This window comes from Hemiscyllium ocellatum, chromosome 15, assembly GCF_020745735.1.
Source record: "Hemiscyllium ocellatum isolate sHemOce1 chromosome 15, sHemOce1.pat.X.cur, whole genome shotgun sequence".
Lineage (NCBI taxonomy): Eukaryota > Metazoa > Chordata > Chondrichthyes > Orectolobiformes > Hemiscylliidae > Hemiscyllium > Hemiscyllium ocellatum.
This window is the reverse complement of record NC_083415.1, coordinates 19,550,219-19,564,467: the sequence shown is the minus strand read 5'-3', so window position 1 is coordinate 19,564,467 and position 14,249 is coordinate 19,550,219.

Sequence of the window (14,249 nt, the reverse complement as noted above, 5' to 3'; positions counted from 1 at the left end):
GACTTGAGTACTGTATTTAGGATTTCTTTGCAGTAGATTCCTGAATTGCACTCATATGTTATTGAACATTTCTATTCCTTTATTACACTAGAGCCACTAGAAGCATAACCAGGCAGTCAAACTTTGACATTTAGACTTGAAAGTAATGCATTCTTAGATTCATGGTTTACCAGTTAAAGTGTTGAATATCATTCTATGTAACTGACAATATGGTGTCAAACAAGTTAAAATGAACAATAATAGACATGCAAAGAACTTGAAAGGATAGAAATTGAACATTCAGAAGATATAAATGGTATTTAGAAGAATAAGTATGCAAAGAAATATAGAGATAAGTCATTTGCAATTGCAGGTCATGAAACAGGAAAAATCTTTCCTTGATATATTGCCTCTTACAGCATATTATATCACAATGTGTACCATGGGCAAAAAAGTACTCTTGAGATCTCATCATTGTTTCAGTGTAATGCACTATACTACCGTATTGTACACAGAAAGGAGTAGATAAACTGTCTTGTTGATTGAGGCATGAATGTAAACCGTGATGCAATTCTATTCTGTTTTGAATGGTATCATGATCTTTTACATCCATCTGTACAGGCACATATGCCTCATTACATGTCATATCCGTGATGGACATCTCTGACAGTAAAAAATAAAGTTGCCACAGTTCCATAAGAGGGAAATGACTGGTGGTGGCTTAATCTGAGTGTCATTACACTTCAGTGATGGGAAATAGTTGAGAAGGAGGGACCTTCTTGATAATCTCGGCTGGTACAGTAACTGAACCTACGCCGTTGTCATCACTTTGCATCGCAAACAAGCTGTCCAGCCTACTGAACTAACCAGTGCGACTTTGACAGCACAGAGGATGTACTCATGTCTCTATTGTTTGATTTGTATCTATTTCTGACACTACATTTAAACAGTGACAACTGAAAGCAATGTTCATAACCATAAAATAAACTTCTGCTCATTCGAAGAATCCAGCCTATAGTATAGGCTACAAGTTTTGTTTAAAAGCCATTAAAGAATTTGAAGAAGGAGGTTTGAAGTCAACATATTATCCAGAAATTAGATGATAATTCAGGACTATACATTGTCACTAAGGCAAGTATTGTATTATAGGTACTTATTATTTGGGTAATATACCAACAGAAAGATTGGAATGAAGCAATATGGAAGAATACTAAGCAATTTAAAAACTATTTTTTGGGAACCAATATCCTTCCTCAGTAACAAATAACAATTTGTGCATTGGTAAAACCAAGTTTGCACATTCCCCCCATGTCTGGCTGGGTTTCCTCCAGGTGTTCTGGTTTCATCCCACAATCCAAAGATATGCAGGTTAGGTGAATTGGCCATGCTAAATTGCCCATAGTGTTCAGGGATGTGTAGATTAGGTGCATTAGTCAGTGGTAAATGTTGGATAATAGGGTAGGGGAATCGGTCTGGGTGGATTAGTCTTCTGAGAGACAGTGTGGACTTGTTGGGCCGAAAGGCCTGTTTCCACACTGTAGGAATTCTATGATTCTATGAAATTGGATAAGCATGAGGCATCTTTTTTTTTCTGAAATTTGACGGATTTGGAAAAAGCTGCACAAACCATTGTAATAATTAATAAACTGCTTGTAAAACGTGCCCATGAATGATAGACCATAATGTTGTACTATCTTTAAAGACACCAGATGAAACAATACTGTACACATTAGTATTTAATGTTACCCAGTACCAAATAAATTTTTGCTAAAATGCAAGCATGCATGCACACTTTTTGCTGTCAACATTGAAATTAACTTGCAAAATTAATCTGACTGTAACAAGCGTTAGTTACATTAAAAACAATTACTATTTTATATTTTACTGCAAGTTCAACAGAACCTATTAATTCAAGTATAGTCTATAGGAATAGTGTTGAATACTTTTATATATTGTTTAATGTATAAATGATGTTGGACCCTCATGAAGCAGAACATTTTGTTTATTGAGATTTAACTGCTAAGTTTTTATGCTTATAATTCAATTGAGTGAAAAACCAGTAAACTGAGTGTAAAAAATCCATTTCATAATTTTTAGAGAAGTTAAAAAAAATTACCTTGCCTTTTAATTGTCTTAAATGACACCATAGTTCTTAATGAGTTCGGCATGTGATTGTCTTATGAGACCGTACCAACAACTTACCTTCAGGGTTTAATAATGTCATATGTCACTAAATTGTATTTTAACCAGGCTTGCATTGAGGATTGCATCTAGGATTGCATCTCAAGGGTATAATTAAGACAATTTGTCATGGTAATAGTTGTCAGAGTGACCTTGTTTCTTAACAGGTGGAGAAACACAACCAGCAAGTTTAATAAAACAAATAGTAGCTTGAGCGGAAGAATGTATTCTTAATTAGCAATAATTCCATCAACCTTTGACATTAAGATCTGCCATACAAGCAGTGTTTAATTTATTTTCAGCCTCTGTTAAATATTCTAGCCTTATTGGTTTCTATAAAATTCTTGCCGACCACCTGTGAATTCTAAGAACTTTATAGATTTTTGAAAGAAAAACCAATGAGAGAACCAAAAGCAGCTATTCTTACAGAAAAAAAGAACATAAAGTCTCATTTGCCATGAGAATATAATTACGCAAATGTAACTAAAAATCAAAGGAACTGCATTTACATTTTAGAAAAATGCAGTAAATAGAATTGGATGTAAATTACCTTTCTTAATAAATTTGCATTTTGGCTTTATAGGATATGAGTACAGGTTTAATGCTTGACTTTCTGTGTTTTTAAAGTTTAATAATGATCAAATACTTGCTTCACTCATATACAAGAACAAAAATCAGATTGAAGTTGTTAGTTAAAGTATTTTTTTAAAACATAAACTGATTTACTGATTTTTCGATGTCACCATGCTTAATTTGAATTCAATTCCAATTTTACAAGCACCTCTGGAACAGTACCTCCAAAATCAATTTGATGCTTATTTCACTCTAGAGCTTGTTGCAATGGGAGTAAAATAGTTGCTGTCATGTCTAAGTGTTTACTAAATAACTTAGCTGGTACTGCCGTCATGTCACTCAGTAAAAAATTTAAATATACTTGATCAGTCAACGTCAACTTGGTTACTGCTGCATCTGAGAATTAGCAGGAATGTAAAAGATGAACTGCACAGAAATAGGTCATATTCCATCCAGGAAATCTTATGATCTTAGATCCTTCCATTAGAACATTCAGTTGACTGGGATTATTAAAACATGACAATTATCATATTTAATAACTCCTAGGAGAGGTACATAATGAAATTAAGAAATAAAGTTCCTCTCCCTGCTCAGATGCAGAAATTGGTTATCCTCATAGTGCACACAATTCCTGGCTCTCGGTATTTGCACACACACAGCCTGATTCTCAGTATCTGCTCATTCAGAGCCCAGTTCTCAATATCTGCTGTCTTTGTTTCTGCTTGGAGTGAACTTTGCTATTCTTTCTTAAATACTACTTCTCTCTCCTTATTAGGAAAACTCCTGCAGTTAATCGAGATATATAAAATTCAACTTGAACTGAAACGAGATGGTCAATACCAGTTGGAGTGTTCAACCAAATTCAGCTTTAGGCTTAATTTAAATTATAAACGATTAAACATAAAATTAAACTATGTGTCCATAAAAAAAACTCATTTGATTAAATTGTCCCAAGCACGTTTGATTGAATATAATGCCCACGCCTATGTCATTAGGAATGTGAGGCTGAAATTGGATATCATTACATCAATTTTCCAAATGGAACCAGATACAAATTTCCAATCCCATATCAGTCTTATTAATTTTTAAATTCTCCTTGAAACATAGCTTGGCAAGTCACAATGTTGCATGAAATATCAACCAAAAAAGCCAAACGCCACCTTCTCAAGGCAATAAGAAAGAATAGCAAAAGCCAGTCTTACCAAAGGCACATAGGTACAGAGCCACTTCGATAAATATGTTACCAAAAGAGAAAATGCTGGGAAATCTCAGCAGGTCTGGCAGCATCTGTAAGGAGAGAAAAGAGCTGATGTTTCGAGTCTAACCGACCCTTTGTCAAAGCTGAGATAGATAAATATGTTGTCTGCTGACTGTTCACTATATTGGTGTATATGTGTTCTCACTGATGCTAAACACCTGAAAATGGCCACTTCCAACAAAATTGAGATTGCTCTGAATTTGGGGATTATATTAAGTTTTTACTTCAGTAGGCTTCAAAGTTACTTAGGGGAAACTATTACCCCTTTCATTTTAACACTTCACCAAATATGATTTAGTGGTTTACTGTTTACATTGAATATTTATTGCATTTCTTAAACTTGGCTTTCTTGAAGCATCTTAAATTATCACCAACAATATTAACATTTACACGGATCAGATCCTTTTTACAGAATATTTTATTTGTGTGATTGAAAGAGTAACTCAGATTTTTTTTCATTACTAAGCTTTATTAATATCATCTTAACATTCAAAAGTGCTCAAGGTTCTTAATTAGAAGAATTGGTAACTTAGGTTCTCGAGAGTATAATGAGCTTCAAAGGAACATTTTCCAAATGCAGCAAGTTCATGTACTTAACCTCTTGTGTAAAGTCACTTGTTTGTTTGGATGAACTTGTGACTTTTTTTCCCCCTTAATGGTATGCACAGAATTGGTTAACTGATACAGTCTAGTTCAGCCTAAACACAGGAAGGATTCACTTCAGTCACAATTGAGATTGGCTAACATTTCACATTGTGGAACTGCATTAAAGGATATAATAGCCCAGATTTTCCAATGGGAAGATAGTTGTTGTCGCGATGTAGGTCAGAGTTGCACATTGGGACCATATAGAAGCTCCGATACAGCTGATTTCATAAGATTTATTCTGGAAGTTATAAATTCCAATGGGCATCACCTGGCATTTGGAGCCCACTGAAGATGTCCCAGACTCTGAGTTAGTGTAGGAGACTTTGAAGGATTCCAACCGACTTTGCTTTGACAATTTAGAGGGATTAAATCTTGTTATAATTACTGAGTACCTGGTGAAGTGACTACAGATGCACCATTGATCCCTCTTCAATATCCACTAGACACCAGGCCCCACATCCAAATCAAATCCAACCTGACCTGAATCCCCCTGATTTCTGACTGCACCACAACCATACATGATCTGGCCCCAACTGACTCACCTTTGAATCCCCAACCCTGGACTTGACAAACTCTACCTTGTCCTTGAGTCATTCCCCTTCCATTCCCTCTCTCCTCAAACTCCCAATTTCCTCATACAATCTGACCCAACTGCCCACATAACACAACTCTCAATCTACTCTGGGCACTAGTATCTTACTCTCTCTCCCACCTGGCACACCAATCCTTACTCACCTGGCACATCAAACACCCACACACCTGACATCCTAGAACACCAACCATTAACCAATCCAACCCATCAGCCACCTAACTAGATTGTTCAAGTTCTTAATATTCTGCCACAGTGTTTCATTCCCGTCTTTGGTATATGACGTAAGTAATAAGCTTTTATAATAAAATATTTGCTTTAGTGGCATTTATTATCCTAACTAATTATTGAATTTTTGGATAATATGTTTGCATGAAACTCCATTTTCAAACTCTTCAGTTTTTTTTCATTATGATCTGTAGTATAGGTTGAATTGTTTTAGCTGTATATAATAGCTCCTTCTATAATTATGAAAATCAATTGCAGATGTCACTCTGGGTTTAAAGCCAAGATAAAAACCAGGACCATAGATGGGCAATTTGTCCTTTCCCAGTGTCTTACCCCATTTCTGCCCTGTCAAACCTTTCCTCTCAACCCCTTTTTGGAACTGCCAGCCTGTCTACTTCTAATAGGGACTGCCTGTAGTTCCAGAGTATTTGCTATTTGGTATTGTCAGACCAAAGACCTAGCAGCTGTTTTGAGGGCTGTTAAAACAGAAGGTGATTCAACCAAATGAAAGTGGACTCACCCTTGTGTGTGTGAATTTCTGTGTGAAGTTCAAGCCCAAGTTTGTACTGGAACACTATAAATTATGTTTTACGTTGTCCACCTGTGACCACTGTAAGGATGAAACTCCACAATTCCATCCCTGATACCATTGGAAGTGAGGAGATATGTGTATCCTATTATACAGTTTGTACTTGAATCGAGAAATATGACAGAAGCGGAATCTTCTAAACAAACCAATTCCCTTGAAAATTATACTTCTCTGCATTCTACTATGCTACCAGAATTAAAAATAATACAAGCTGATGCTCTTTCTGCTCATTTAAAGGTCATACCTCAATCAAGAAATTGCCTCTGTAAGCTTTTTGTTTCATAAATACAATTCAAAATCATCTGCTGTAAATGTTTTGGAAAAATAAAATAGTTTTGGGAAAACAACATATGAAATAGTATGTGTTTTGAAAGCTGCAATGGACTTTCAGTTCACACCAGATTAAATCAATGGCACCAATCTATAATGGTGACTCATATTAAAAAACAACAAATAAACAAAACAACAGTCTAGCTGGAACAGATTCCTATTTATAATACTCAGTGAAGGAAATAAGACGTAAAATAGTTACATCAGTCCACAGAGGTGAAAGAGTAATGAGAAGCTTGGTTGTTGCAGTCAGTACATGTTCACATTAATCCATTTGGGTGACTACATTATCGTTGGATATATTAGGAAAAGAACATCTGGTATCTAAAAATACTCCAGGTGCAAACAAGCTTTGACAGACTAAAGATGTATCATTGCATTGCTGGGTTCTCATTTAGACATTTATGGTATTGAGTGCAGGTGGTGAAGACAAAGCATCCAACTTGCTCTGCTGACAGAATGGCAGGGAATACAGGAAAACATCAAAGACTCAGTGGTAAAATTAATGAATTTTACTTAGAACCACATTAGTTTATAGCCACTCACCACAGCTTCATTAAAAAAGGTACATTTATTTCTATTATTGTCACTTGCCATGAAGTCACCTGCTGTTTCGATATATTTTAAATGGCATCCTACCTTTAAAACAATGTTAATTAAATGTGTCCTCTTCCGGAGGTGAAATCATTAGGATCATTATATGATGATACTGGGAATTTCAAGATTAGCAGACTGGAAAAGCAGCACAATAACGTTTTAATGGCTGGGTGATTGGAGTAGTGATTGCTGACATTATAGTGGGCTGCATCTTATGACATTTTGCCTAAGTGTCAATTTTGTTGAGTTTGATGGAGGGTTTCTTGCTATAAAGCCCAATGCAATTTCTCAGCACATTGTCCAAACTTATCTCATTAACCAGCAACACTGCTACTATGGCACCCTCCTTGTCCAATGTTAACATGTTTCTCTCACTCACCATTGCTAGAAGAATTCACCATTCACCAGATACCCTGGAATAAACCAGCAATCCCAGCATCCTCACCATTTTTAAACTCTGGTTGAATCCTAGTGTTGGCATTCCAGAGTTTCCCATCAATGGTAATGTAATGGCACTGCATTCACAAACACATGGCTGATTCTTCTTCACATATACTATTCCACTTTCTTGCCCCGGTTGCTGTCTAACCACTGGATCACACAACTTGACTGTTTTTAGCCATATCATAGCCTATCATCGTCTCTACAACATTGTTCATCTGTCCTTAATGTCCATTGTAGACCAGCAACTTTTCAATTTCAAGCGGAGAACCATCACAGACAAGCTAGTGTTCAGTCAATTTCAAAGGTAAGTATTTAGTTACTGCCATCAAAAGCGAACACAAACAAAACAAACACAGGGTGCAGTTCTTCCCCACAATGCCAGCTAAATGCTGGCAAGATGACCAATGACTATTTTACAATCTACAATTGTCTGCTGCAGCCAAATGTCCTCTACTGGAAGTGGATGTCAATCAGATCCAGTCTGGCTTCAGGCATCCAATGCTGCTGAGCACAGGAAGAACTTCCTCCTTCTCAATGTCCTCATTCTCCTCCTCCTTAGATGAAGACAGCTTCCATTCTCCTAGTTTCTCAATATCTGGACCATCACCTTGTTACCTGTTCCAATTGTTTAGAGCACAACATGCTAGGAAGATGTAACACAACATCTTCAACATCTTCAACAGTTCTGTCATCTGCTCCACCAAGGCCCTGTCAAAGTTCTGTTGACATTGTATGTGTTTCCCAAAGTTAAGAAGTTGTGAATTGATGCTATGAGCTATGATCCCAGTCGGTAGTCCTTGTCCCAATACCCAACCTTGTAAGACACCTGGACCTTCAACCACAGCAGATACACAAAAGTGCTCAAGGGTAGTGGGCACATCTCCTAGGGATTGAAAACAGCGATCACAGGTCATTTAGATATTAATGGAATGGAACTCTTCCCTGTTGATGAACTTTGTAGCAGTGTGATACAGTCCTCTCAGTGCCATTTGTGGACAGTTGATGGTACACTGTACATGGGGGAACCCAGCTGCGTTCCTACAGCACTGACTTCATAATCAGGAAACATTAAGAACCATTGTGATCCTACACGGATGGCATCCGTCACTGTCCTGATGCATTTGTGGATGGATGACAGAGAGAACCCACGTGAATCACCCATCATTCGCTGCAAGGTGCCAGTCATGTAGAAGTTCAAAGCAGCTTCACAGCCACGAAGTGAGGATGGTCCCACATGCCTGGTCCTGCTCCTTCAGCCCTTAGGTCCCTAGTCTAGGAGCAGGCATAGTTTCATCACGGTGTACTGGGACATATACAGCCCGCATAAATACCACACATTGGTCATCCCCAGGAGAGAGATTCCAGGATGAAAGACTCTGATCCTCCTTTGGCCTTGATAAATCTGAAGGGCCCTTGTATCTGCCGGGTCTGCCTGAGTACTCTTTGGCTTGGTGGTGGTTTGCTATCTAACCTGCTCCTCATGAATCTGCCTTCACTGCCTTATCCAGGCAATCACTGTGGCCAGAGCTCATCTCTGACTGGATCCTGACTCCTGCTGGTAGCAGCTTAGATTGGAAAATAAGGAACAGAATAAGTTCTTGGCTTAAAGGAAGGCCAGTGCTGTCATAGGCTGCAGATGGTAGTTGCACAAACTCCGCCATACAGTGAAACATGCAGCAGTTGAGCAGGTATTGAGTTCTCATGGTTCTTTGGGATAGTCACCTACATGGTGGGCATCTGCACCAGCTGAATGGCTAACACATAACACTCTACTGGGATTGTTCATGAGCTCTAAACCCTTCTTATCTCCATCCCTCATCAATCATGCAACTTATTATTACACACGGTAGCCTCTATCATTTCACAGCACAATTATAGAGACCATTTGTTCCATGCCCCATTGGATTCTTGTGGATAATACTAGTTCTATATTGGCTGCATCTGCCTCTTTCAAAGCCAATGACAATAACTTCTGCTTTATTGAGATTTCTATGTGCAATCTGCAAGATAAACAAGTGGACTTTGCTCTACAACCAGTATTTGAATCTCAAACATACCCTCCATGTATTTCATAGGCATGATGATATAGTTCTGTAAAATCATTAGGAATAGTGACAGAAGGAGGCCATTCAGCCCATCAGGTGCACTCCACCTTTCAATGAGACCATGCCTGACCTGATCATTCTCAACAGCATTTTCCTTCCATTTGCCTATATTATTTTATTTGTAAAATGTGTAGCTATATTTTGCGAGTATATGATTGATCCATTTGATTGTTTGATGGATTCCTGCCCAGCAGAAGTGAAGCCTGTGCTTTTGTCCATCAGACTCACATGGACTATGCCCATCCTTGACATTGCCCGGGTATTTACCAGATCAACGTCACTTTAACAAACAATAAGTGAGTCAGAGAATGCAATTGCAACAGATTAAGCCTACTAGCCAGGCACAGTCCCTCTAGTATTTGTTTATTCTTTGAGCTTATTCTACGCAGACAGCTCATTTCCACTGATATCCACCACCACACCCCAAACTCACCACATAGTACTTCACCTTCAACTTTTCTCCTTTCCTTCTAAGTCCAGAAACTTAGCTATAATGATGGCCAGCCTGGTCCTGTCCCTCCCCCTGTGGAGGTACTGGTGATGACCTCTGCAATAACACCTGCTTCCATAAACTTCCATGCTCTCCTAGTCTATACTATTTACCTTGATTTTCTCCTCGTCACTATCCTTGTTCCCATCTGAGCAGATGCTTCTGGTTTCATCTCCCCCCATCCCAGGGGTCCTCAGGATGTCAGGGCCACAGACGGACCAAATTCTTTTGTCCTTGAATCCATTTCCTGGAGTTCGGTAAGGTGCAGTATCAGTGTAGGGTCAGTCTATCCTGGGATACTGTGATAGAACTTTCCTGGCTGCTAGAGTGAGACTTGAGAGCTGTAAGAAGGACTGGGAAATGGGCATCCCTAGAAAGGTTAGTATTCATTACTATCACAAATTGACCATGAGAAGGTTGTGACGAGTTGCCTTCTTGATTACTTACAGTTACAAACTTTTAAATCTACAATGCTGTTTGGAAGTGTATCCTAGGTATTTAATCCAGTAATAGTAAAGGGATGGTGTCATAGTTTGAAGTAAGGATAGTTTATTGCTTGAAAGGAAACATGCAGATGATGGTGCTTTCATGTATCTGCTGCTGTTATCCTTCTAAGTGGTACAAGTCACAGGATAAGAGATACTGTTGGAGGAACATCAGTGAGTTGCTGCAACACAACTTGTTGATGGTATACACTATGGCTGCTGTGTGCTTATGGTGAGCAGAGTGAAATTTAGGTTTGTGAATGGAGTATAGATTTTGGCCATTGTCTTTGAATGTTCCAGTACTTTAGCTATTTTGTTAAATCTCATTAAATGAATCAAATTGACTGAAAATTGGTATCCACGACAATCGGAAGTTCAGGAAGAGACCAAGGTAAATTTTGTTTCCAATTCCTTTTGTATGGGTATGTGAGGCTGGGATATTTGTTGAGCTTTGATTGATTGTTCAATTTCCACTGTTGCTCATGTTTAAATCTATTCACACTATAGAGTTCACATTTGAACTTACACCAGGAAGTGGTAAAGAAACCCATCAAGTCTGGGGTCATTGGTGGAGAAAGAAAATAACTAATGCTGCAAGTTCAATTAAACAAAGAACTGTGGAAGCTGAAAGTCTGAAACAAAAGCAGAAATTGCAGAAGAAACTCAGCACATTTCACAGTATCTGTGGAGAGAAAGCAGAGTTAACACTTCGTGTCCGTTGACCCTTCCTCAGAACTCAGATGTCTCAAGTCCAGTAAGACTCTTCTACAGAACGTAAATCTGATTTGCTTGATGCCAGATTTCTTGTATCATGTGCTGCTCCATCAGCTTGTTATACATGTAGCAGCATACTGTAGCAATGAATGTCAAGATGATACTCTTATTCAATAATGTAATTATCTGGCATTTGTATTGTGTGAATGTCATTTACAACATATCATCACAAACCTGAGTGTTGTCTAAGCCTTGTTTAGGCTACACGTGGGTGTAGAATGCTCCATAATTAGAAGAGTTGTGAATAGTGCTGAACATCATGCAACTATCAGCAAACATCTCCACTTCTCTGAGTGCTTTTGGTGTTGCTGTTGCTACTCCCTTTCTTTCTCATCAAAAGTGTAAGTTAGACCTTCGTAGTGAAGGTTGACAGTGGAAAACAGGTGAGGTAAACTATCTTCCAAGAAACTGCCAGCAATAAAGAGACTGTCTCAGAAAAAAGTGTTGTAACCAGCAACTTCTTACCTGGACATGGCTGCAGCGCTTCTGTCCCTCTGTTTAAAGCCTACCTTGACACCGTCTTGTCACTGAACTCATCTCTGCCTACCTGTCCCCCTTAGTCCAGGAAGTCCCCACCTACTTTCGGGACATCACCTCCTCCAAGATTTTCATTTCCCCAGCCCCCAATGCTTCATCTTCACCATGGAAATCCAGTCCCTGCATACATTAATCTACAACAACGATGGTCTCCAAGCTCTCCGTTTCTTCCTCTCACACCATCCCAACCAGTACTCTTCCACTGACATCCTCATCAGCCCGGCTGAATTTGTCCTCACCCGTAACAACTTCCTCCAAACCAAATGGGTAGCCATGGGCACCCGCATGGGATGCAGCTATGCCTGTCTCTTTGTTGGGTACGTGGAACAGTCCATTTTCTGCAGTTACACCAGCACCACCTGCCTCCTGTTCATCCACTATATCAATGATTGTATGAGCGCCACCTCATGCTCCCACGAGGAGGTTGAACAGTTCATCAACTTTACTAACACCTTCCATCCTGACCTCAAATTCACAATCTCAGACGCGTCCCTATCCTTCTTGGACCTCTCCATCACCGTCTCCAACAACTGACTAACCACAGACATCTACTAAAAGCCCACTAACTCCCGCAGCTACGTAGACTACACCTCTTCCCACCCTACCTCCTGTAAAAATGTCATCCCTTATTCCCAATTCCAGCACGTCTGCTGCATTTGTTTCCAGGATGACCAATTCCACCTTAGAAAATCCCAGATGGCCTCCTTCTTCCAAGATCACAATTTTCCTTCCCATGTGGTTGATGATGCCCTCCAGCATATTTTCTTCATGACCCACACCACCATCCTTGAACCCCACCCCTCCCAATGTAACAACAACAGAACCCTCCCCCAGTTCTCACCTTCCACCCATCAACCTCCACATATATTGCATCATCCTCCGCCACTTCTGCCACCTCCAAATGGACCCCACCAGCAGAGATATATTTCCCTCTCACACCTATCAGAGTTCCAGAGAGACCATTCCCTCCAGGACACATTCATCAAGTCCACGCCCCCCCACCAGCCCACACCCCACTCCTGGCATCTTTCCATGCCATAGCAGAAATTGCAAAGCCTGCACCTACACCTACCCCTCACTTCCATCCAAGGCCCCAAAGGATCCTTCCACATTCGACAAGAATTTAGCTGTACTTCTACCAATATCATCTACTGTATCCATTGCACCCAATGTGGTCTTCTCTACATCAGAGAGACAGGACGCCTTCTCGTGGGTCGTTTCAAAGAACATATCCGGGACATCCGCACCCACCAACCCCATCGTCCCATGAACACTTCAACTGCCTCTCCCACATGCAGGTCCTGGACCTCCTCCACCAGCAAACTGTTACCACCCGATGCCTGGTGGAAGGTCTTGGAATCCGCAACCACACAGGATGAATGTGGATTTCAACAGTGTCCTCATTTCCCCTCCTCCCACATTATCCCAGTCCCAAGCCTCCAACTCGGCACTGCCCTCCTGACCTGTCCAGTGCTTTTCCCATGTATCCACTCCACTCCCTTCCCCCATCCCACGACCTATCACCTTCTGCCTCACCTTCATCTACTTATCGATTTCTCAGCTACCTTCCCCCAACACCACCTCACTCTCATTTATCTCTCATCCCCCCCAGTCCACAAGCCTCATTGCTGATGAATGGCCTATGCCTTAAACGCCGATTCTCCTGCTCCTCGGATGCCGCCTGCCCTGCTGCGCTTTTCCAGCACCACACTCTCAACTCTGATCTCCAGCATCTGCAGTCCTCACTTTCTCCAGTGTTAAAAGCCTGCCAAGCCTATCAGTTTGACTGGGATGGAACTGTCTACTGTGAACTCACTTTGTTGACACAGGGAATTCGCTGACAACAACTAGATGACAAAAATAGATGTACTTACTATTCATGTCAGAATAGTTGTTTTAAAATTCTAATTAATGACCTACTCTTATCTGGCAGTTCCAGGGTGTTATGAAAATTGGCACAATCATATTTGAATTTCAGTCCCAATACCACGTTTAGGGGATCTAATGATCTGCATGCTCCTGGTCCCATCTCCCCTTATCAGTTAATGTCCTGTAAAAATTATCTTTGGTTAATGTCAAATATATATTAAATTAAAAAATGAAAACACACCCAACCTGGAATGTTCAAGAGCTTGTCTGACTAAACTGAAAATCACTCAAAGTCTGCTGAATTCTTTGATCTTTTTTCCAATAAAACTGGGGCCAATTTGTCTGAGTGCACTGCAATAAAAAATGTTAGATATTGCACTTATATTCTTTCTATCCACATTTCCTTTGTGATTCTTTCATGTCTATCTTAATAATTGGCTCTTCAGGCCATTAAGCTTATACTTTGTTGCTCACAAGTGACTCAAAGTTCAGTGGGGTTCCTTCAACGTACTTCTAACTTGTTCCAGTTTAAAGGCGTTTTATGTCAAGATTGTACCACTCTGTTTTGCTGAT